A 22,916-nucleotide genomic window follows, 5' to 3' on the forward strand; every position below is an offset into this window, starting at 1 on the left:
CTGAACAACGTTCAAACACAACACCGTGAATAAAGAAAGCAATCACTCAAAATCATCTTGCAGCCCTTTTTAGATCAACATTTATTAAACTATGGGTCATTATCTCATCAAGGTCACATAGCTCAGTGTGGAGGTCATGAGAAATTTGGCAATGGTAAGTTTCTGAACATGCACTGTCTGAAAGTTGATTTAAAATCAGATGCTGAATGACTCTGAGTAGCGTGTGACCACTGTACCAAGTGACTTCACCGAAGTGTTGGCTCTGAACACTCAAGCACTGTGCACTGTGCACCCCATGCCATGCCATGCAGCACAAGCCCACATTGCATAAAATGTGTTGGGTCAAATTTGAGATCACTGTGACATGCGGTGTTTTTTACTGTCCATAAAAAGTTTCCTGCCCTTACAGAAACACAATGGTTTAATTATGGAAAACAAAGACTTTTAATATATTCCTACCAGTATTTCTCAGAATGCAAGTAACAAATTAGTGTATCTGTTGATTATATTGTATCAGAATGCTTGCTTTGAAAAACAAATTGCTCGCTCAAGTTTCATTTCAAAAAATTATTCAGTGAATTTTGGCTTAAAATTAGAACAAAATTTCCAACCATTTCCGAAATTGCCCTAAACATACTACTGCTGCTTATACTACACAATTAAGCAAAGCAACATTTTCAGCACTAACAATTATAGACTCACAATATCAATCAACTCTGGAAAATGCTGAAAATGTCTATGCCCTGTAGATCAAATATTCAACAACGATTAATTCTTTATGTAAAAATTAGTAAGCATTTCTATCATATTAGTATGTAAATTTGTTTTGTCCTTAATAATGATATAACCAAAGAATTGCTTTAAATTTTATTTACTGCCAGTAAATGATTTAATTTGTATATTTATATATTACATTATCTATACCCAGGGCTGAATATAAATCTCTTAGTCAAAGGCAAACAAGCTTAAGGAAAACTTTAGGATCCCTGTGTTGTATCAGAATCGTACTCCTGAATCAGGAGAAGCCAGCGTGAAGTGCAGCTCTCCCAGCTGTGCCAAGATGTTTTAGCTCCATATGTTCCTTAGAAATGAGGGAGGAAGAAAATACATTAAAACTATCAACTATAAAAACTTGTTTCTTGGGTTGTAGAGATGGCTCAGTGGTTAAAAGCTCTTGCAGAGGTCCCAGTTCAGTTCCCAGTACCCATGTTGGGTGGCTCACAACCATCTGTTAACTCCAGCTCCATAACTGGATGCTCTCTTCTGGTCTTCACAGGCACTTGCATACATGTTGCATACACAGACAGACAGACAGACACACACACACACGTGTAAATTAAATAAGGATTAATATAAAATTTGCTTCTAATTCACTCCCTAAGGATTTGCAGACTACCTCTGAGATGCACTACTAAGCACCTGAGTTTACACGCAACAACAAAGCTTACAGGTTAGAGATTGTTGAAAACATCTCCTGTTTTGTTCTCTTCCAGTCTTTGTTCATATACCATACACCACAAACACGCAGCAGGAATGTTAAAGAATTTGGGGGAGAAGAGATTCACTACACAAAGTAAATAAGACATGGCCTCAACCTTCAAAGAAAGTAAAGAGAAAAACAGAAAATCACATCAGACACTGAAAGTAAAAAGTAACTAACTCTACTTAACAATAATCAATAATCAAGACATGTTTCCTCTGACGATCTTTAAGTGGGGTCCTAAAAGAAGAAAGAAGCCTCCAGGCAGAGGAATAGCAGGTGTCCATCCAGTCTGCCTTCTGAACCTGTGAGCTCCACATCCACAAATGCAACATCCTCAGCTGAACTCACGATCAACATGAGAGATAGAAATAAAAATGCAGAAAGTGATGTTGGAGCTGAGGAATACTCAATTAGTAAACAGCTGGCCATGCAAGTATGAAGATCTGAGTTCAGACACCAGGAAGAAGGTTAAACCAGCCACTAAGCTCAACACTAGGATCCCTAGAACACAGTGGCCGCCGGACTATCACTGCTGGTGAGTTCCAGGTTCAGGGGCAGACTTGCCTCAAAAAGTCAGGTAAAGAACACAGTAAGACATACTAGATGTCAACCTCTGATCTCCCCCCCACCAAACACACACACAGCTATGTACAAATGCACAAGCATAGACACACACAAAGAAAAACTGTTTTGTGTAACTGAATACACACATTTTCCTTTTCCTGAACACAGGGTTTAACAATTGTTTACATCACCTTTGTATTGTATTAGCTAGCAGTAATAATAACTATCTATTATTACTAGATAGTTAGAGACAAATAGTCAAGGTGATGCAGCTGCTTATAAGCTGTCTGGGGGGTTCTGGGACCAATGCTGAAGGACAGCTGCACACATACACATACATGTGCAAGCAACTGTAAAGTTTCCATAGTTTGTATACCTGAAAACACAGCCAGTCTTTTGTATACAAGTGGTAAAAAGCATATGAATGACAAACTGAAAAGATGTGACTAGTTTCTTGATTTTCACCAGATAGTAACAAGCAATACCACGTCCAAGAGAAAATCTGTTCTTCCAGTTCCACTGCAGGAGGGTGGGGCTTAACTGTCTCCCAGGACCTGGGGCAGTAAAGGGAATCTGCAGGCAGATGGATAGGGTCAGTGCTAGAAAGGCTACCAGCCAAGAGTCCACAGAGGTGAAAATAGAACGAAAGCAAAGAACCTAAAATGACAGGGAATAGCAAGATTTCATTGTAAACAACGATTAAAAAATTAAAAAGAGAAGACAGATAGGAAAGCAACTTCCTACATTAAAAATTCCTTGGCGGCCGGGCGGTGGTGGCGCACGCCTTTAATCCCAGCACTTGGGAGGCAGAGGCAGGCGGATCTCTGTGAGTTCGAGACCAGCCTGGTCTACAGAGCTAGTTCCAGGACAGGCTCCAAAACCACAGAGAAACCCTGTCTCGAAAAACAAAAACAAAAAAAACAAAAAAAAAAAAAAAATTCCTTGGCTTGGTAAGTAATGAAACAAGAGGAGAGGACACACGGTCCAGGCTCCCAGCAGACGGTTTTCTTCACCTGGATGTGTGCATGTCCTTTTAATGAACGTGTCACTCACAAAACACACACCCTGGCATTCGTATCTCACAAGCCCTCAGTTCTCAATATACTTTTACATGAACAGCTTACCACGTGAAAAATTAGTAAATCTGCTAGAAAGGAAGTTTTCCCAGTTCTGGAAGAGCACATACACTTTTTGATTATTTTTGAAGGAACTGCTCTTTCACCTATAAAAAAAAAGTGTTATCAACTGATTTCCCTGTGTCTTAGAGAATAAATGTTAAATAAGTCCTATCCAAGTTTACCATTATCAATAACCAGTTCGTATACAGAATCTTACTGGTAAAATATCTTACACAAAGACTATATGCAAATTAGAGAGTGGAGGCCTAATTACTAAGCAAGGTCCCCAACACTGGCATTACTGGTATTTTAGACCAGATAACCCTTGCTTTGAGTCCTGTCCTATATATTGTTTATATCAGCTTCTATTCATTAGAAGAGTATTCATTACAATAGCAGCAGTTAGTTAATTAGTTCGTCTTCCCCACTCCCCACCCCCATCACTGCCCCTCCCTTCTCCCTTCATACAGCTGTAAACATCAGAAACACCTCCACGGTTACAAATGAGTTACTACATGCCAGATACAGCCCTGTGATCCTCATTTTTCCTACTATCTGCGAGGTAGGTGTTATTTTCCCCACCACAGATAAACTGAACAGACAGTTGAAAGAACTTGCCAAAGTAAGTGTGAGCACCTGTGTTTGCACCCACACGACAGCGGCTTGAGTGCCTGTTCTGTGATCGTTGTTAATTACATCATCACATTTTTCATGGGAGCTTTTAAAAGTAATACAGGAACATAAAAAGCTAAGCATTTACATAAAAGACTAAAACTGCAAGTATTGATAAAGCTGGAAGTGCAACTGTAAAGCCTCCCAAACCCAGCAGAGGATAAACTGCCCTTCGTCACTAAGGTCACAGCCGCAGCAGCCAGAGCGGGTAAGGGAAAGCGAAACCACCACTGGTGAAGCTCTTCTCTACTGTGTCTCTCAGACATCCACAGCACCCCTCCAGCAAGGTCTACCCTTTTCTCCCAAGGAAGCTCAGCTTAGAGTGAAAAAGTGGTCTGTAGCCTTAAAAAGTTCACAATTTAATTGAAGATATAAGATAAAAACTTAATGAGACTAATCAAGCTAACTATTTCAGTTAAAGATGAAATACAAAATGGGAAAGCGCCACATTAAATAGGGAGTGCATATGAGAAGAGGTTTCTGTGAACTGTCTCGAGAATGACAGAGATGAAGGTAAAGCTGGGAAGCTGTGGAGAGGCAAAAACACCAATAAAATAAAGGAGATTAAAAGGAAAAGCCTGAGCTAGCCAGCTTAAGAGGTAAGTCGAGGCAAAGATGAACACCTTGAGGCTGCCTCAAAAGGAAGGCAGACCTGGAGCTGGGGACCAAGGGGGCAGCTCTGTGCAGTGTGTTCACTGTGTGCTGTGCTCAGGGTGTGCGCTGTGTTCACTGTGTGCTGTGCTCAGGGTGTGCGCTGTGTTCACTGTGTGCTGTGCTCAGGGTGCGCTGTGCTCAAGGTGTGCGCTGTGCTCAGCATGTGCGCTGTGCTCAGGGTGTGCGCTGTGTTCACTGTGTGCTGTGCTCAGGGTGTGTGCTGTGCTCAGGGTGTGTGCTGTGCTCAGTGTGTGCTGTGCTTAGGGTGTGCGCTGTGTTCACTGTGTGCTGTGCTCAGGGTGTGCGCTGTGTTCACTGTGTGCTGTGCTCAGGGTGTGTACTGTGTTCACTGTGTGCTGTGCTCAGGGTGTGCTCAGGGTGTGCGCTGTGCTCAGTGTGTGCGCTGTGTTCACTGTGTGCTGTGCTCAGGGTGTGCGCTGTGTTCACTGTGTGCTGTGCTCAGGGTGTGCGCTGTGTTCACTGTGTGCTGTGCTCAGGGTGTGCGCTGTGTTCACTGTGTGCTGTGCTCAGGGTGTGCGCTGTGTTCACTGTGCGCTGTGCTCAGGGTGTGAGCTGTGTTCACTGTGTGCTGTGCTCAGGGTACTCCCAACTGAGGAGCAGCAACACAAATGGGAAAATACTAAGCGGTCTGATTAATGTCAGCTTCCACCACACTAAGCCCGCCAACCCAATTCTTAATTTGTTTTGCTCTATTGTGTATATCTTGCCTCCTCCAACCAAAGGTTAAGTTTCAAGCAAGCAGATATTTTTATGCTCTGTTCACTTAGATCAATGCCTGGCACAGTAGATGTTCAGTAAATATCTTCTACTGAAAAGACAATATTCAAAATAGGAACATACTCAAGAACAAAGATCACAAATGACATCAGCTTTCGAAAGGAGAGCAACCGCACAGAAACATAACTTACTACTTCACTGTGCATTACTAGCGCAGCCAGCATTTCCCGAGCTGAGCCAGGCGCTGTGCTAGAGGTGTCCATGCAGAATACCACTCGGTCCTAATTACTCTCTGAAGCCCCAGGTACTATTATCATCACCACAGTTTGACAGGAAACTCATTGAATAAACAATTTGCCCAAGACCACAAAGTAGCAGAGCAGGAACTTGGGCCATCTACTCCAAGTCTGCCTCACTTAGTCATACAGGATTCCCAGCCTCCTCTTATGTGGGGCTAGAGAATAACACAGCACGTCCAGGACGGCAGTGGAGGTCAGCCTCTTTGTCTGGACCTTCTCCATTAGGTATGGTGGAAACTTTCCCACCCTGGAACACAATGATTGAGCATACAGATTAGAAATTCAATGGTTTTAAGAATCCAGATGTTGAAAAATCATCGACATTTCAGAGAGTAGCAGATAACAACTGGTAACACCCCAAGTCCACGACCCAAAGAAATCAAAGGGTGTACTGTAACCTCTGACTAAGACTGACCTCAAAACTTCCGGAGACAGACTCCCCAAGTCTGCTTCTCAGCCCTCCCTCATCTGCCCTGACGGCTCTCCTACCCCTGTCCATTCCACCTCTCCTCTCCTACTGGATAACTTTCATAACAAATTTAATTATCTGCTTCCTGCTCCAAATTTCTCAATCCAGTAAATTAAAATCTTATCTTTCTCAAGGAAAACAATCCACCTGTATAAGATCCAGGGAGAAGGGCCCACACGCCCTGTAAGCATTCTAAAAATCTTACCAGCAGATTCACAGCTAAGAGCCACCGAGCACACATGAGTTCTTAGAGAAATCGAGACAGGTCCCCCTTAAGTCTAAGGTCCTTTTTGAAAATAACTGAAATGGAAAGAAAGCTGGAGACCTAACTCCAATTGCTACCAACAAGAAAAAGCTAAAATCCTGGAAATCTTAAAAATTAGATCTTCATTAAATTAATTAAACCCATCTAATCAGACATCAACTTTCAGATAAACTAACCTAATTTTATATTTACAACAAAATCTAAAGGAAATTTGCCTAAAAAGGAGAAAATAAAGCAAAAGACCAGAGCTAACAAGATCATCACTGCTAAGAAATGTCTCCATCTTTTACCTGGCCTATGGGTTCTTAAATACTTAATATATAATTCTGTTAAATAAAACAGTTAAAAGCATAACCAAATGGCTCTCAAGTCATAAAAACCTTCCAAATACACAAACATCGGAGGAATCAGAGAGATGGGTTGAGGTCAAGAGCAGACACTGCTCTTGCAGAAGACCCCATTTTGGTTCCCAGCACCGACATCAAGTGACACCTCTGGCCTCTCTGGGCATCTGCACCTAAGTGGGCTGTGTGTGTACATACATATACATACACACATATACACATAATTAAAAATAATATAAATCTTCTTTTAAAACCATTAAGAAGCACTTATTCCTTATATGCTGATAAAACCAACTTTTCTAGACTTGAAGAAAAAGTATTTCTGAATGCCATCTTGTATTTAAGGAACGTTAAACACACATAAATCACTTTATGAAAGTAAAGAAGTAAAATTAGATATCTACTAATAATATGTTCACCTAAATAAAGATATTTCCATTTCAGTCTGAAATGTAACTGATAAAGATAAATCTATTCAGCTTCGCAAGTCCCCAAAGCTTTCTATCTCCAGAGTTAAAAAGGCAGGAAGTAAGGAGCGAGAAGAACTGATAACTGAATTGCATTCCAGGATTTCTCAGTGGGCAACTTAAAACACCATCACTATCAAGACAAAAAACAGTAATTATTTAAGAATAAAGAGTAAAGCTGTTCCATTCAGTATTAGTGTCTTTGGAAATGAAAGTCCAGTGATGTTTAAAAAATCTTTCTTGTTTATAGGTAGTTGTCATTTCTCTAGTTTTTAGATGCTTTTGAAACAAGACTACAAACCCAAGGGCTCATTTAAATGTTGAGCAAAAACAATGCCTGATTCTGACCTGCTACCATGCCACACATTAAAAGGCAGGGAACTTGGCAAATTAACATCAGTGAATCATATATATGAGTTCCACACAGTTTCAATTCTCATTCTCTCTCTCTCTCTCCCTCTCTCCTTCCTTCCCTCCCTCCCTCCTTCCCTCTCTCTCTCTCTTTCTGTTTTTTCGAGACAAGGTTTTTCTGTGTTACAGCCCTAGTTGTCCTGTAACTAACTCTGTAGACCAGGCTGGCCTTGAATTCACAAAGATCCACCTGCCTCTGTCTTCAGAGTGCTGGGATTAAGGGCTTGCCACCAATGCCCAGCTCAATTCTCTTCTAATCACAGCAAATCCCGGGAAGAATGCGCTTTCCCCAGTGAGCGGGTGCTGAAGAAGTGGCCTGTCCAAAGTCATGAAGTTGAGAATCGCACTCCCCATCTCACTGGGCCTTCTGCCCCCAAGTATGAATGTGCATTCCCAGGTAAATGAGATAGGAGCTAGCAACGTGTTGCTGGGTCCAGGAATGTTTTCAACCACTGGTTGTAGTTAGTTATAAATTAACTCAGTACTTTTGGTGAAGCAAATTCTGAGACCTGGGACACCATGCCAAGTTCTATCACTCCTTAGAGTCGCCTAAAAAGCAGACCTAAAACATCAACCAACTATATATGCATTCTTCCAACAAACAAGCATCTGGCCTTGCAATGGCACCTACAGCATTGTCAGTACTGAGAAGTGGAGTACACAGGCCTACACTACTCCCAGCACTGACAGTCCTTGGGAAGCTGACAGAAAGGGCAAAAAAAAAAAACCACTGTGGGATGTGAAAGCCCCAGGCAAACAGTGTGTTCAGTGGTGATCTCTCAGAGATAAGGCTAAGGTGAAAGGGTGTTAACCTTATTTTAGCTTTTAAGATTTACAAATATTAGAGCAGCCATATAGCATAGGAAAAGGTATCTATCACAACATACCAGGTAGACAGATACACAGAGGGGGTCCTTCCAAAAGCCACCCAGATTTCCAGTAGCAGAGGGAACACAAGAGCCTGACTGAGGCACAGCTGTGCTGCAGGTCTGACGGGGGAAGGGCAAATGACAGCCGAGCAGTAAGATCTGTGCGTTTCCACCTGCTGCAGGGAAGACCACGCAACAGAGCACTGGTTCTCGTGTTTCCTGGCTAAGCTCACTCTGTTAGAGAAACTTACAAAATTTACAGGAACATTTTAGAAAATTTTTCTTTTAAATTAATCTTTCTACTGTCCCAGAGCTCAGGGAGAACTGCAATAGTTTCTCAAGGATTTCATGATCTCAAAGTATCTTAGGAATAAGTTTAAGTATACTTATATGTAAACTTGTAATTACTAGAATATGTATAAACATCATATTTATTTAAGAAATATACTCCATTTGAATATGATATGAAAGGTATTACAAGAAACTATCAGTGAGGAAGCATGGAAAATAGCAAAAATCTGATTGTATATTTTCAGGCCTATTCCAGAATGGTTTTATACTAAAAGGTTAAAGTCTCAAAATAGAAAGATATTATAGCAAGAGTTCACTATTTGAAAACATATTTACTCATCTATTTGCAATGCTAATGAACACACACCAAAAAGTTGTTCACCTGGTCTAAGTATTGCCAAAGTAAAATATCTATTTGAAATCCTTGCAGACATGAGAGAAACGCCTATGGCTTTTAACTTTGCCGCCCATTCATTGATAAAATCACTTTTTTTTTTGGTTTTTTTCGAGACAGGGTTTCTCTGTAGCTTTGGTGCCTGTCCTGGAACTAGCTCTTGTAGACCAGGCTGGCCCGAACTCCCAGAAATCTGCCTGCCTCTGCCTCCCGAGGGCTAGGATTAAAGGCGTGCGCCACCACCGCCCGGCACTTTATTTTTTTTTTTCTTTTTTTTTTTTTCTTTTTTTTTTTATGATTTATTTATCTTTATTTTATGTGCATTGGTGTGAAGGTGTCAGATCCCCTGGAACTGGATTTTTCAGACAGTTGTGAGCTGCCATGTGGGTGATGGGAATTGAACCCGGGTCCTCTGGAAGAGCAGTCAGTGCTCTTAACCGCTGAGCCATTTCTCCATCCCCTCCGCCCGGCACTTTAAAAGGCCAAATGTTTAATGTAGGACTTTTAAAAGATAAAACAAATCCAGGCATAGTTGTAGATACCTATAAACGCAGCACCCCAGAAACTGAGGCAATAGCATCTCAAACTTAAAACCAGAATGGATTATAGCAAGGGTGACTGTCTCAAACACACACACACAGCCCCACAAAAGAAAAAAAAAAGAATACTCAGAGTACTTTACAGTGACCCTCTCAAAAAAACTAAAATTTCATTCAAAGAGAAAAAGAGAAGTATCAATTACACATACAGAACGAACAGTTCACAATCTATTAATCTGCAGATTAAACCAACCACAAGTGGAAACTATCCAGGAAAAAAAAAGAATATAGTAAATTTGTAGACTTTTTACTGTGGCCCCCTACACTATATAGTATAACAACTGTTAACTGTTTATATTGTATTATGTATTAAAAAATAATCTAGAGGCTAATTTTAAAGTACACAAGAAGATACACATATAGCATAGGTAATATATTTTATGTTACATGTTATATGTAAATACTTTTTATCACATTATTTATGGGGGGCACACATAACACTGCATATTGTGGAAGTCAGAGGACAACTTTTGAAACTCATGTTGGTTCTAGGGAAGAAACTCAGGTCCTCAGGCACAGTGGCCAGCCACCTCACTGGGCCCTTTAAATATTTCTTTTATGTAAGAGGCTTAAACATCCCCAGGTTCTGATATCTGCAGGGTTCCTATGATACAGAGGGGTCACTACAGTAAATACAGCTTTGATACTAACTGAAAAGGAAGCACAATTGTACTGTATTGTAAAAAAAAATAAAAAAGATCAGGAAACAAAATTGGTAAGACCGGGTAAATATACTATCATTTAACACAGGTATTAGTGTTTGCTGACACAAGAAACAGTATTTTAATGTTAGTTGTAGCCAGGTGTGGTGATGCACGCCTTTAATCCCAGCACTCCAGAGGCAGAGGCAAGTGGATCTCTGTGAGTGCCAAGGCCAACCTGGTCAACAGAGTGAGTTCCAGGGCAGCCTACATAGCTATATTACTACATAGCAAGACCCTGTCTAGGAAAAATCAAAATCAAAACAACAAGCAAACAAACAGAAAACATAAGCTGTAACATTAAAACTTGCACTAAGTGAATAGCTAATCCTTTGTAGACAATACATTTGCAATATATTTACTCTTAAAGATAGTAATGTTTAAAATATACATTCAAATTACTTGTGATTTACGATATAACAACACTTAAAAAACAAAATGGAAAAAAGTTTGAACTAAATTTTTTCACCCTTTTTGGCTCTTCAAGACAGGGTTTCTTTCTGTGTAGCCCTGGCAGTCCTGGAAATCACTCTGTAGACAAGGAGAGCTTGAACTCATAGAGATCTGCCTGCTTCTGCATCTGGAGTGCTGAGACTAAAGGTGTGGACCACCATGGCCTGTCTGGACTAAATTCTTTATATTGGTTTACTAATGAGATCATGACTTCAAGAAGTGGATGCATTAAACCTTAACATTTCTTAGAATCGGACTTGACATCTTTGTCTGATTTAAAACAATTTGAATGCTTTTAATTTCACATTAAAAGCAAATGCTTTACAATTTATTTTCAGAACCTTTCAAAAGTAAGCTTCTACCACTGGGGGATGTAGCTCAGTGGTAGAATGCCCAATTAGCATGCATCATGCTTCCGAGTTCAAATCACAAGTAAGTGAGGGGGACTTACTCCTTTACAAATTCTTTTAGCCGTAATACAAAACGAGTATTTCCTCTGTGTCAGCTGTGGAGAATTGAATGAGAACGACCCATAGGCTCATATTTGAATGACTGGTCTCCAGTTGGTAAAAACTGTTTTGGAAAGACTAGGAGGTGTGGCCTTGTTGAAGCAAGTTTATCACTGGGTGGACTTTGAGTTTCTCTCGTGCTTGTGGGTCATACGAGAGCTCTTGTACTTCTCCAGTGTCACTGCCTGCTGTCATGCTCACCCACCATGGTCACAAATTCACCCTCTGAAACTATAAGCAAAATTAAATGCTCTGTGTGTGTGTGTGTTTGCCTGGGTCATGAAGCTTTGTCACAGAAATAAAAAAGCAACTAAGATGTCAATTATGGCATCTTTAAACATGGTTCTCGTCTTTTTAGATCCATTTAGATAGAATCGTGCCTGCTTCTTAGTCCATACTTCTCAGCATTATGAAGGCAAATCATTCCAAAGCAGCCCAGAGGATCACATCGGCTGGAAAACAGATTCCACGTAAAACGGCCAGTCGGGCTTCCTAGTTTAATGTAGCTCACTTTATATGCTGGTAGATCTAGCTGTCCTCTGCCAGGGGATTATAGACTTCAGCCCGCAGACCCAACCCATCAACTTCTTGTTTTTATGCATGAGATCCCATTGGAGCAGTTATAGCTCAGTCCATTATCATCTACGGCTGCTTTCACATGGCGGGCACAGCGCTACAAGCTGTGACAGAGTACGCTGACCCACACAGAAAGGTTGCCAACCCCTCTTTATGTCCCAATGGCCTTCTCCAAGAATCATCTTCAAAGTATATTTAAATGAGCTGCTGCTAAGCCACACATACTCTGGAGCCCTCTGGTGCTAAGATACACACAGATACAAACCCTCAAGGTTCTCTTATTAATAGTAAAACTGCCACAACAAAGAATATAGATGTTGCCATTCCCCACAATGGAGTACCACCACATTAGTAAATCATGTTAACGCTAAACGGTTGCCTTTTAAAAACACTTAAGCATATCTTTGCCCATGTAAGAAATGGGGAAATTATAAAAAATAACAAACTATATAGCAGATATTCCCAATCACTGTCTCCTCACCCTAACATCAGGGTAGACCTACCTCCTTACTTAAAAATATCGATTCCTGGATTTCTGCCAACAGGACAACATTCTCTTAAGAAGCCAAAGCAGCTTTGGAAGGCACTGAATTCAAACTAAGGAATAGAAAGATGATTATGTGTTTCTACACCCTCTCTTTTATCCTTGCCAAAGCCAACACCAAATGGTAACCATAAAGATGCCTGAACATTCTGAAGTACCCCTAACACTTCTGTGCTAACACAGGATATCCCTCCACTGTATGGACACAAGCTGCACATCCCCACTTATGAAGACCAGGCTGAGCTGTGGTGATGCACACTTTTCATACCGAGATCACCTAAGGAGGCAGAGGACAGTCGGGACAACACAGAGAAACCCGGGGGGGGGGGGGATTATAATATACGAGAAAGTATGGAACACCTGACTGAGTTTGGAGCGACTAATATTCCATTTTATGTATAAGTTCCCTAACAAAGTCCTGTTTTCTGAACACATATCTCAGGATCTAAACACTCTATTGAAATACTAACTGTTTCTGAGACAGAATTGTATCCCGAGACTGAGTTGGCAGCTCATCTTTTTAAGACTGCTCATCTTTTCAGCTGCCACTTTCGCTCACTTACGAAGCATCTCTTTTGGAGAATGTCTCTCCTCTTATTATGCCTGTGCCTAAGCTAACAAAATCTGACCCACCGCCAAAACTTAAAACTCATTTTTCAGCTCTTTACTCAGTATTACTAATCCCAGACACCTATCTCTACCCACACTGCTGCATAGTACCCAAACTACTTTTCGGTCTTGAAAGCTACGTGGGGCAGGGTCCTGTGGATGTAGCTCAGCCAGCAAAGTACCTGCTAGAACGCACAAAGCCCTAGGTTCCATTCCCAACACTACATAAACCAGAAATGGTGGCACACACCAGTAAGTTTAGAATCCAGGAAGTCAAGGCAGGATCAGGAGGATTAGAAGTTAAAGGTCATCCTCAACTACACAGCAAATTCAAGGTCAGCCTGGGACAAGAGAAAGAGTAAGAGAGGGAAGGAAGGAAAAACAGAATGAGCCAACACAAGAACTGCATGGATATTCAGCTCTTAACCCCAAAAGCAAAGTCTGCTGCTGCCCATTTCTGAATTCTTGCTCATGAGAAACTACTAGCATCAAGCTAAAAAAACATCCAAAGCATTTCCTTTTTCATGCCTCCTTCTGTGCAGTCCCCATAGTGTAAAAATGTTGGTTTCCTAGAGAAACAAAATCCTCAAGTCAGCATAATGTCTTTGTGCTAAAATATAATTTCTCCCAATCACTTGAAACAACCCTCTCTGGAGCGGTTTTCAAAAGCTTTTATGAACTGTAACCATGCATCTTTACAAACATACACTGATCCTAACCCTCGTTGAGACCCTCCATCAGTAAGCAGGGTTCCCACCAAGCTAACTTCCTAATTAGACCTCACCTTTTACATGTTCTGACTCTAGGTCTTTAATATTTTGTTTGTATATGTTCTTTTCTTCCTGAAGGAACCCTTCCAAGGTTTGGCTCGGAGACTCCGATTATTCCTGGGTAGTCCAAAATCAACATTTCCGTAAAGAAACGTGCAATGACAGTCCCTGGCGATAAGTGATCTTGGAGTAATAATGGTGATACATTCCCCCTCTCTCACATTTTTAAAAACATCTGTTTAATTTTACTACTAGTAGTACCACTACTACTACCACCACTGCCATGCGTGTGCAAGTGACACAAGGCAGAACAGCTCTGTAGAGTCAGTTTTCTCCTCCGACCTTTGGTTCTCTGAATCAGCCTCAAGTCTTTAGAGTTAGGCAGAAAGCACCTTTATCCACTGAGCCGTCTCCTACAATTTTATGACATTTATATTGGATTGCCTCTGTCATTGGTAAGAATATTTTCATTTACACTAAGTAGAATTTACAGTGTCTTATGAAAACATAAGAAAAACAAAGCATAAGGAGAAACAAAAATGCTGGAAGATCGAAGAGAGGGCAAAGTGATCAAAGAAATGGAGGGGGAAAAAAACTAAAAGTACCCTAAGTTTAAAAAGTTGGGACAGCTGACAGAAGAGAAAACCAAAGTCTATGAAAGCAAGAAAACAAGCCATGGTTGTTTTAGCACTCCTTAAACTACATATCAGGAGTCTGAGGAGGCAGGATGAAGGTAAATGAATTGTTACACAATGCAGAAACTAATAAACTTTCAGGCTAATTATTTTAAAAAGAGGGGGAGAACAGGACCCAACTACCGTGAAATGTGAGAAACTGTCAGATTTAATCAGATCCTAAATGGAGAAAGTCCAGGTTCCCATCCATCTCTACAGAGCATCTGACTCTGCCCACTTTCAGTTGTTTGAAGGGACCAGAATTCTCAGTCTTATACTACCTATGCTCCTGGCTACACAAGATCCCACGGTATGTTTAGCCCTTACAGTGCTCATTTTGGCCTTATATATGTGAAACATTACTTTTCTGTATCTCTAAGCACTCTTAAAATACCTGAAATACTTTCTTGAAAGAGTAAGAAGTTTCTCCTAAAATGACAACTGGAGAAAACCCTTAGGCATGGCCTTCCAGTCCCTGGTAAAAATGTGCGATCACTGAAGATATGTGACAGCAAAAGAGAAAAGAGTATTAGGGAAGAAAAGCTGGAACTAGGGACGCGGACTCTGCCGACCTACTGAAACGCACTGGTCCTCCTCACACTGGGCAATCTCTGGACTCGGGAAATACGGTGTCGGGGGCACCAAACTCCCGAGTGGACTAGAATGAAAAGTGGTCTTCCTCTCAAGGACAACTTCAAAACAACAGTTCAGAAAGAAATTTTAAAGAGTTGATACAAGTGATTCCCACGTGGGATTCCATGGGAGTTTCCCTGAAACAAAAACCACTATGCTGGATCACAACCGGTAGCCAGGAAAATGTACAGGACAGACCTGTCCATGGGCTTTCTCGATTTCCCTTGCCAGTCAGAGTGCAGAGAGGTGCAAACGTCCACTCTGGAGACACAGCTCCTCTAAGTGAAACCCATCACTCATGCAAACTGATACCTCTCTCCTCAGCAGGAAGGGCAGGTCTCTACCGCCAAGCCTCCCGAGAAACAGCCAGACTCCAGCATCAAGCACCCACCGGTTCCCACTTGCCACTCTAGAATGTCCCCCTCCCCCGAGTCCACTCACGCTTCAGAGACGAGCGGTGGTGCTGACAATGTGGGCTGGCTCCCTTCCTCCTTCAGGCTGAGGCGGCAGCTGCGGAAAGGCTCGGCGCGGAACTGAGGAAGAAGCGGTGCTAGCGTCGCTCCACCAGGCAACCACCCGGGTCTGTTCCGCGCTGCCGGGGTAGAGGCGGCGGCGGCAGCCCCGCTCACCGTTTTTTCCTCTTCCTGAGTCTCTGCAGGCTGTAGCTTCTGCCCGTCCTGGGCCACTTGTCCCGGGACAGTCACGATCGGAAAGCTCGATGATATTTTGTTTGGGTAAAGTTTCCTCTGGGCGGAGGCGGCGGCCGGCCCCCCGGGTCCTCCCCGGCCCCGCTGCCCTGGGGGGCTGGGGCGGGGAGGGGGTGCCGAGAACTCCCGGAGTCCCGCCGAGGAGCCGATGGGGGGCGGCGGCGGGCCCAAGGAGAAGCCCCCCAAAAGGGGGTGAAGGGGAGGGGAGGGGAGGGGAAGGAAAGGACGGCGGCGCCCGGGCCGCTCACCACGCCGCCGCGACCGTCTCACATTGGGGTCCCCGCCCCCCCGGCCCGGGGTTGGCTCCTGGGCTGGGGGCCCCGGCTCATACACTCCCCGAAGGGATGCTACGGCCCCGGGCGGCCGGACCGGACGGTGGCTAAGCTGGGGATCCGGCGGGCTCGGATCGGCGCCGCCCCCGCTCCCGGCTCCCGCATGTGTCGCGGTGGCCGGGACCCCCTCCCTACACCTTGGGGGGTCCTTCGCCCCACGCCCCGGGGCGAGGCAGAAAGCCCAGCCCCTCGCGGACGTCCTCTCCCGGCTGAGCAGCTACCAGTCCCGACCCGCGGCAGCCGCCTCCCTGCCCCCCGGCCGCGGGCTCCGGCTAGGGCTTCGGCTCCGGCTGGGGCTCCGGCTGGGGCTCCGGCTCCGGCGTGTGCAGCAGCAGCCGCTGCCGGCCGGGAAGGTAAGGGGGGGAGCAGACGGCGGCCGCGATTGCCGCTGGCCCAGGCTGAAGCGAAGGTCTCGGCGGTGGCCAGTGCACGGGCGCCCGGTCTCTCGGATGCTCGCTCACTCACTCGCTTCTCACGCTCTCTCTCATCGGCGGCGGCGGCAGCAGCGCCCGGAGCTCAGCTCGCTGTCTCCCTCGCTCTGTGCGGGGCTCTCGCCTCACTCCAGAGAGGGGCGGGAGGAGAGCGGCGCCCGGCGATGACGTAAGTCGCCTAGCAACCGCTCTCCTCCCCCCCCCTCCCTTCCCTTTCCTCCGCCGGCCTTTTCTCTCCCTCCCCCCCACCTCCCGCTACAGACACCCCGCCCTGCGAGGCGGCGGCGCGCGCTGATGACGCGGCAAGGGAAGAGGAAGTCGAGATCCGCAAGCGGGTGGGTGCGCCTCGGGCCGCGGGACTGCTGCTGCTGCCGCCGTCGCCGCCACCGCCTCTACGGCCGCGTCAGAACTAAAGAGAGGAAGGGGAGGAGCCCGGGCGAAGCCTAAGCTGCCGCCTGATCTTACCCCTGACCCGAGGGCGGTGCGGAGAGCGGGCGCCGTCGCCGTTCTCTCCGGGGCAGGTGCGGACCGCTCCTCTGGGAACGAGGAGGAGGCGCAGGCCCCGGAGCCGGGCTCGGGCGCGCACCACCCCGAAGGTGAGGCATTTTGGCCCGGAGCCGGCTCTGGAACGACGAGACGGGTGGAAGAATTGACCTCCAGCCCTGGGGCTGCACCTGCTCCCGGGAGCAAGCGCCCCACCCTTCCCGCGGCGTGGGGTGCTTGCTAGTGCGGTGCGAAGGTTTTGATGGGGGAACGAGCGGGTGAATGAAAGCCTCTCGCACCACAGTCCCGGAACTCGGCGACGACGGGGGAAGTGCAAGTGTTTTTGTACATCGCAGCATGGAAGCCCGAGAGTTGTAATACACTCCCCCACCCTCTAGCCGTGAAAGGAAAGGGTTGCGGCTTCACGGAGGGAGTCGCTACTTGAGGATTTTGTGGGTGGGAAAGGAGGCGGATTGCCGGGGTTGGGAAGCGGAGGGCTGAAAGCGAACCAACTCTGGGATATTATAAAGGGGATTCCTACGTTCTCAGGGAGCGGATGTAGTCTTAAAAGAATGACTTTTAAGAGTCATTCTTGCTTGTCTCTTGGATTTTTTTTTTTTTTTTTTTGGAGCGCTAATCTTGTTCATCACAGTGCCTCTTACTATCTTCAAAAAATTTTGGCCCGCGTCTCAAGACTTAACTCAAGTGTGTCCTCTGCGCGCGCGTTCTCTCTCAGTCTACCCCTCCCTCCCTCGCCTCCTCCTCTCCCCCCTTCCTCCCTGTCTCTCTCCCCTTCTGTTATTAATAAATAGATTGAGCTGTTTGTCCTACAGATTCAGTTCTAGGAAATAAGTTTTAGGAAAAGCTTAGTGAAACTTACGTTGTGGTTCTCTAGTAAAAGAATCTTCAAAATAAAAGACCACAATCCTCAGGAATCTGTCTAGAACCTGCCCTTGTGAGTGGTGTGAGAATGAGGTTAAAGCAGCAGCAAAGATGAAGGGAAACCATTCCACAGTTGTGTGGCCCGACACCCTGTCCCTCCTCTGGAAGCAGCAGTGATGGATATCATAAGCGCTTTCTGTCTTTCAGCCCTGCTTGAGGAGATTGGACTTAATACACTATCCACATATTTGGGAAGCCCAGGGTTTGCCACTGCTGCCACCACCGCATGCAAACGTTAGATCAAGGAAATGTCTACAGTGATCAATCAGGGGTTCTTTTGTTTTAAGGCTGCAAAAAAAAAAAGTGAGTAAATGAGGGAGGAGGATGCCACAAAGAAAAGGACAGACTCACAAGTTTGCCGGGGCCCAATGTATGTGCTCCATCTGAACTCCCAGGAGTCAAATCTCTCTCCCTCCATGTGCTGGGTTTGACGGTCTACAAACCTACAAACGTGTTCCATCGCCTGCCATGTCCAACTGAGACTCAGAGAATCCGATCAATAAGTAATAGCCAGACGTGGTGACAGCAGAAATTAAAGAAATACAGTATAGGTTTAGAGGAGTTGTGGACTCTGAATGGAAAGAGTACAAACATCAAGCTCTACAAATGAGAAAACTTCCAGGAAAGTGTGCACCACGCAGTTTCGTTGCCAAAGGTTCCACTTCAGAACCTCATCCCTGAGGACAGAATGGCACTCAGAAGAGCCACCTCCTTAGGAATAGTAGCTTCACTAAGCTTACAGAATAAGATCCGTTCCCCTCGCCTCCCAGCCTGGTAACAGGAGGACAGAGCTGCTATACAACTGCTGGAGAGGAGGGATTCTTACATCTCCAGCTGGTTCTATGGTTCTATATCCTCGCAGCTCCACATAGTGCCTGTTGATCAAGAGGAGAAATGCATCAGTTAAATCAGATTTCCCAACACGTAAACCAGGATCAAAAACGTATTTCAGCTAGCAGGGTCTTTTCCTGGCTCACCAGTTTATCATAAAGATCTGCATGCTGGGTTAAAGTATGGCAAAGGGCTTTCTGTAGAAGTTTCATAACTTCTCCCTTGAAAGTGGGCTTGTATGGGAAACTAATCGATGTTTTGTTATCCCATGTCAGTGTTTTCTACAGTCAAAGATTACATAACCTAGTTTATCTGACAAAATTCCTAAAAATGCCACTATAGTATATCAGTTCATTGTAAACATTTTTGTGAAATGGACTTTAAACATAGAGGGCAGTTTTGTGCTGTGAGTAATTATCAAAGAAGCTACCCTGTAAGCAGTCATCCAGGCCAATCAATGGGCTTTTGCTAATCCTTCAAAAGCCATAAATGACCTTCCTAAGCACAACTTTCCCTCCTGGAAGTTACTATTATTCAGACCTTTGTGGTAATCATTTCCTTGCTTTTCTTTATTGTTTTATCACAGGTGTTCATCCCCAGGTGTTACATTGTTTAGTTTTCCCCTCTCTTGTGAATGGTATATAAATGAGATAATATGTAATCTGTTTTGCTTACCGTATTTGCTCAACTGTGCTGTAATCCATATCTTTTTTTTTTTTTCAAGACAGGGTTTCTCTGTGGCTTTGGAGCCTGTCCTGGAACTAGCTCTTGTAGACCAGGCTGGTCTCAAACTCACAGAGATCCGCCTGCCTCTGCCTCCCGAGTGCTGGGATTAAAGGCGTGCGCCACCACCGCCCGGCTTGTAATCCATATCTTGTTCAGGCTGTTCATATAGCTATAATTTGTTTTTTTAATTGCTGCATATACAATTCTCCATTGTAACAATATGTTGATGGAAGTCTTGAGTTCAGTTTGAGGCTGCTATAAATGCTATTGCAAATAATTCCTTAAATCTGTATTCCATCTCATCTATGTCAGTTTCTGTGTAATCTATACTTGAGAGTGTATATATAAACATGAATAAATAATGTCACTCTTCTAACATGATGCAGTCACATTAGCTACACGTGAGCGCCATTATTCCACACCTCACAACTCCTGACAAAACCTCAGTTTTCTCATCCTGGTCAGTGTGGAGATCTCTAATTTCAGTTTTAGCTTACATTTCCCCAGTTACTGACTTCGTGGAGAACCCTTCTTGTACCCACTTTTGTATTAGTCGGGGTTCTCTCTCGGAACAGAATTATAGGAAGGGGATTTGTTGGAATGGTTTACAGGCTGTGGTCCAGCTAGTCCCAACAATAGCTATCCACCAAGAAAGGGCCAAGCATCCAGCTGTTGTTCAGTCTGTGAGGATGGTTTTCAGTATATGCCTAGAAGTGGGCTCTAACGCCAGTGAAGGAATGGACTTAGTGAGAGCAAGCAGGCAAAGAGGGCAAGCTTCCTTCTTCTGTGCCCTTCATATAGGCTGCCAGTGGAAGGGGTAGCCCAGATTAAAAGTGGATCTTTCTTTCCTCTTTGGAAGATATGAATTAAAAGTGGGTCTTTGCTGTAGGCCCATATTTCTATATGGTGTGGCAGCCAGGCTCTGAAGCCATAGGCCCCACCTAAGGTGGTCACGTAGCCTACCAGACAGGCCATCACAACCTAACAAAAGGTCAGGATGTTGTTGGTCCTTTGTAATTTGGAGGATGCCTGATAGAGATGCTGATTCAAGCCTACCTGACAGCTAGCATACAGAGGAGATAGGTAGATGCAGACGTGACAAAAAGCTATTCACCCGGTTACCTAGGAAACAATGCTAATGTATTTCCACCTCAGGACTTCATGAGGGACCACTGAGAATCACCCTCCTGATAAAGCCATGTGAGTTGTGTCTTTATTTCCACCTCTCCACGCTGATCCAAAGAGAGATAGTTCATGTTGGGGTCTGGTCTAGAGAAATAATTGAGGGTCTAGGCGAGCACTGGACCCCGACACTTCACACTTCAAATGATTGTTAAGGAGAAATCCCATACAGGTGTACCCAGCTACTTGAGTTAATTAATTAGTTAATTAATTACTTAGTCAATCTAGGCACGTTGACACCAAAGAATAGCCGTCACAACTGTAGTGATAACAGTTGGGTTCTTCTTTGTTTTTCTGATGTGAAATCTCTGACATGCCCAAATTCTAGTGTCTTTGTAGTTCATATTTGAATACCAAGTACAGTAATGCCACCAAATGTTATATTTGGGACAGATTCTTGTTTGTTTGGGGGTGTTTTCAAGACAGGGTTTCCCTGGCTCTCCCACAACTCACTCTGTAGACCAGGCTGGCCTCGATTTTGGGGGGAGGGGTGGGGACAGGTTCTTTCTAAAATAAGAATTTTCTTTCCTAATTACCCATACATTGACCATAAGCTTTAAAGTAGGATACACACGCACATACATGTGTATACATACATACTTACATATATTCCTTCCAAAACAATGTTTTTTTCAGCTATTAAAAGTTACTGCTTAGGGGCTGGAGAGATGGCTCAGAGCACTGGCTGCTTTTCCAGAGGTCATGAGTTCAATTCCCAGCAACCACATTGTGGCTGACAGCCATCCGTAATGAGATCTGGTGCTCTCTTCTGGCCTGCAGGCAAAACTGTGTATATGTAATAAATTAATAAACATTTAAAAATTGTTTTTTAAAAGCATTAACATCTTAGTTATAGTTTTCCTCAGTTCATTGTTTACTCTGAAAGCTGTGAGTGAAATCTCTCTTGTTCCTTTATATTTTTCTCAGACAATTAGAAGAAATAGTTTTCTACCAGATCTTTTGTATTTTTCATTTCCTTGGTTAGTAGATTTTATAAAAGTCACAATGGCTCATTCTTTCCACTTACAGTCCCTACTAAAATATATGGAATTATTTTTATAATTTCATTCATCAATTCCACGTGCACTGTGACATACCACCCAATATTCAACTTATTATTTCTTATCTCAGCTCTTTGTTAAGACTCTGATATTTTAAAGCTGGAGGAAGCTGGGGCCTTGAGAAATGAAGTGATTTACCCAGAGTCAGGAAAGCAAGTAAATAGGAAAGCTAGCTCCACCCCGGGTCTTCAAAAAAAGGCCATTCTATCACAGTGACTCAATCTTCTGTAGGAATAGAGCAAACTGATTCCCAGATCTATAGAATATTGTTCAGTCCCACGTAGCAAAACTCTGAGTGGAACAAGTTTCCTTCTGACCTAAGTGTTTGGGGATCAGTGAAAGACTAGGAGGACTCCCTGGGAAGGAGGAGAGTCGAGGAAGATGGGATGGGAATGTAATCAGTAAATGGCGTGAGATTACTTTTTACATGTGTGGAGTTTTTAAGATTAATAACTCTTAAAATAGATTAATAGGAAATTTGCTTTTAAAATGAAATGTTTTTTTTTCCCCTCTGCCCTTCGACTTAGAACCAGTCCACTATATTCCCTGATACATGTGCAAAGAAATTGTCAAAAAGAAAGAAGGAGGCAGAAAGCTGATTTGGTGATCAAGCCTCTAATAATTTGGCATTGCTGTCGCAGGTGCTGGAGAGTGGCAGCATCAAAGACATTTTAAGAGCATGAAATCCACCCAGGGAGCCAGTAGACTGACAGCACTCTCTGGGTGGCTTTTCTCATTTGGGTTCACAAGAGAACTTGATTCTGAAAAGTAAGTGATAGATGGTCACTGGTTTCAATTTTTAACGCAGTAAAATAACTGAATCATTTGTACTCATTCATAATCTAGCCTTAAAACCTCAGAGGCATTTCATCCAGGGTATAACCACTTGGTTTTACCTCGTCATGAAATAGGTAGCAAAATACAGCCACTGCTTTTAAAATGTTGAGTAAAACTGCCTTAATAATGTATAAAAATATTAAGTTACTTAGCTGTTACTTTGTGGCACAAAGGCTTTGGAACATCTAGAACTTAAATACTGAATTTACAGGAAGTTGTAAGAGTACTTGTGCAAATATTGCTAGTGCACACTCATTTTTACCTCCAGATTGCCACAA

The 22,916-nt window shown here is 43.8% G+C and overlaps 1 protein-coding gene across 4 annotated transcripts in view; it reads right to left on the minus strand.

Moving 5' to 3' along the window:
• The window catches only part of Fbxw7 (F-box and WD repeat domain containing 7), a 144,801-nt gene extending 128,446 nt beyond the window's left edge, over positions 1 to 16,355 (minus strand). For 2 of the 4 annotated variants that reach the window (XM_057756890.1, XM_057756889.1), the window contains exon 1: positions 15,548 to 15,655. The gene's annotated coding sequence lies outside the window, so the exon portion shown is untranslated. Of the gene's footprint in view, positions 1 to 15,547 lie in introns of all 4 variants that reach the window. The other 2 variants (XM_057756888.1, XM_057756892.1) reach the window with 2 other exon arrangements.
• Between the last annotated feature and the right edge of the window lie 6,561 nt (positions 16,356 to 22,916).

The sequence above is a fragment of the Chionomys nivalis genome, chromosome 24 (genome assembly GCF_950005125.1).
Source record: "Chionomys nivalis chromosome 24, mChiNiv1.1, whole genome shotgun sequence".
Lineage (NCBI taxonomy): Eukaryota > Metazoa > Chordata > Mammalia > Rodentia > Cricetidae > Chionomys > Chionomys nivalis.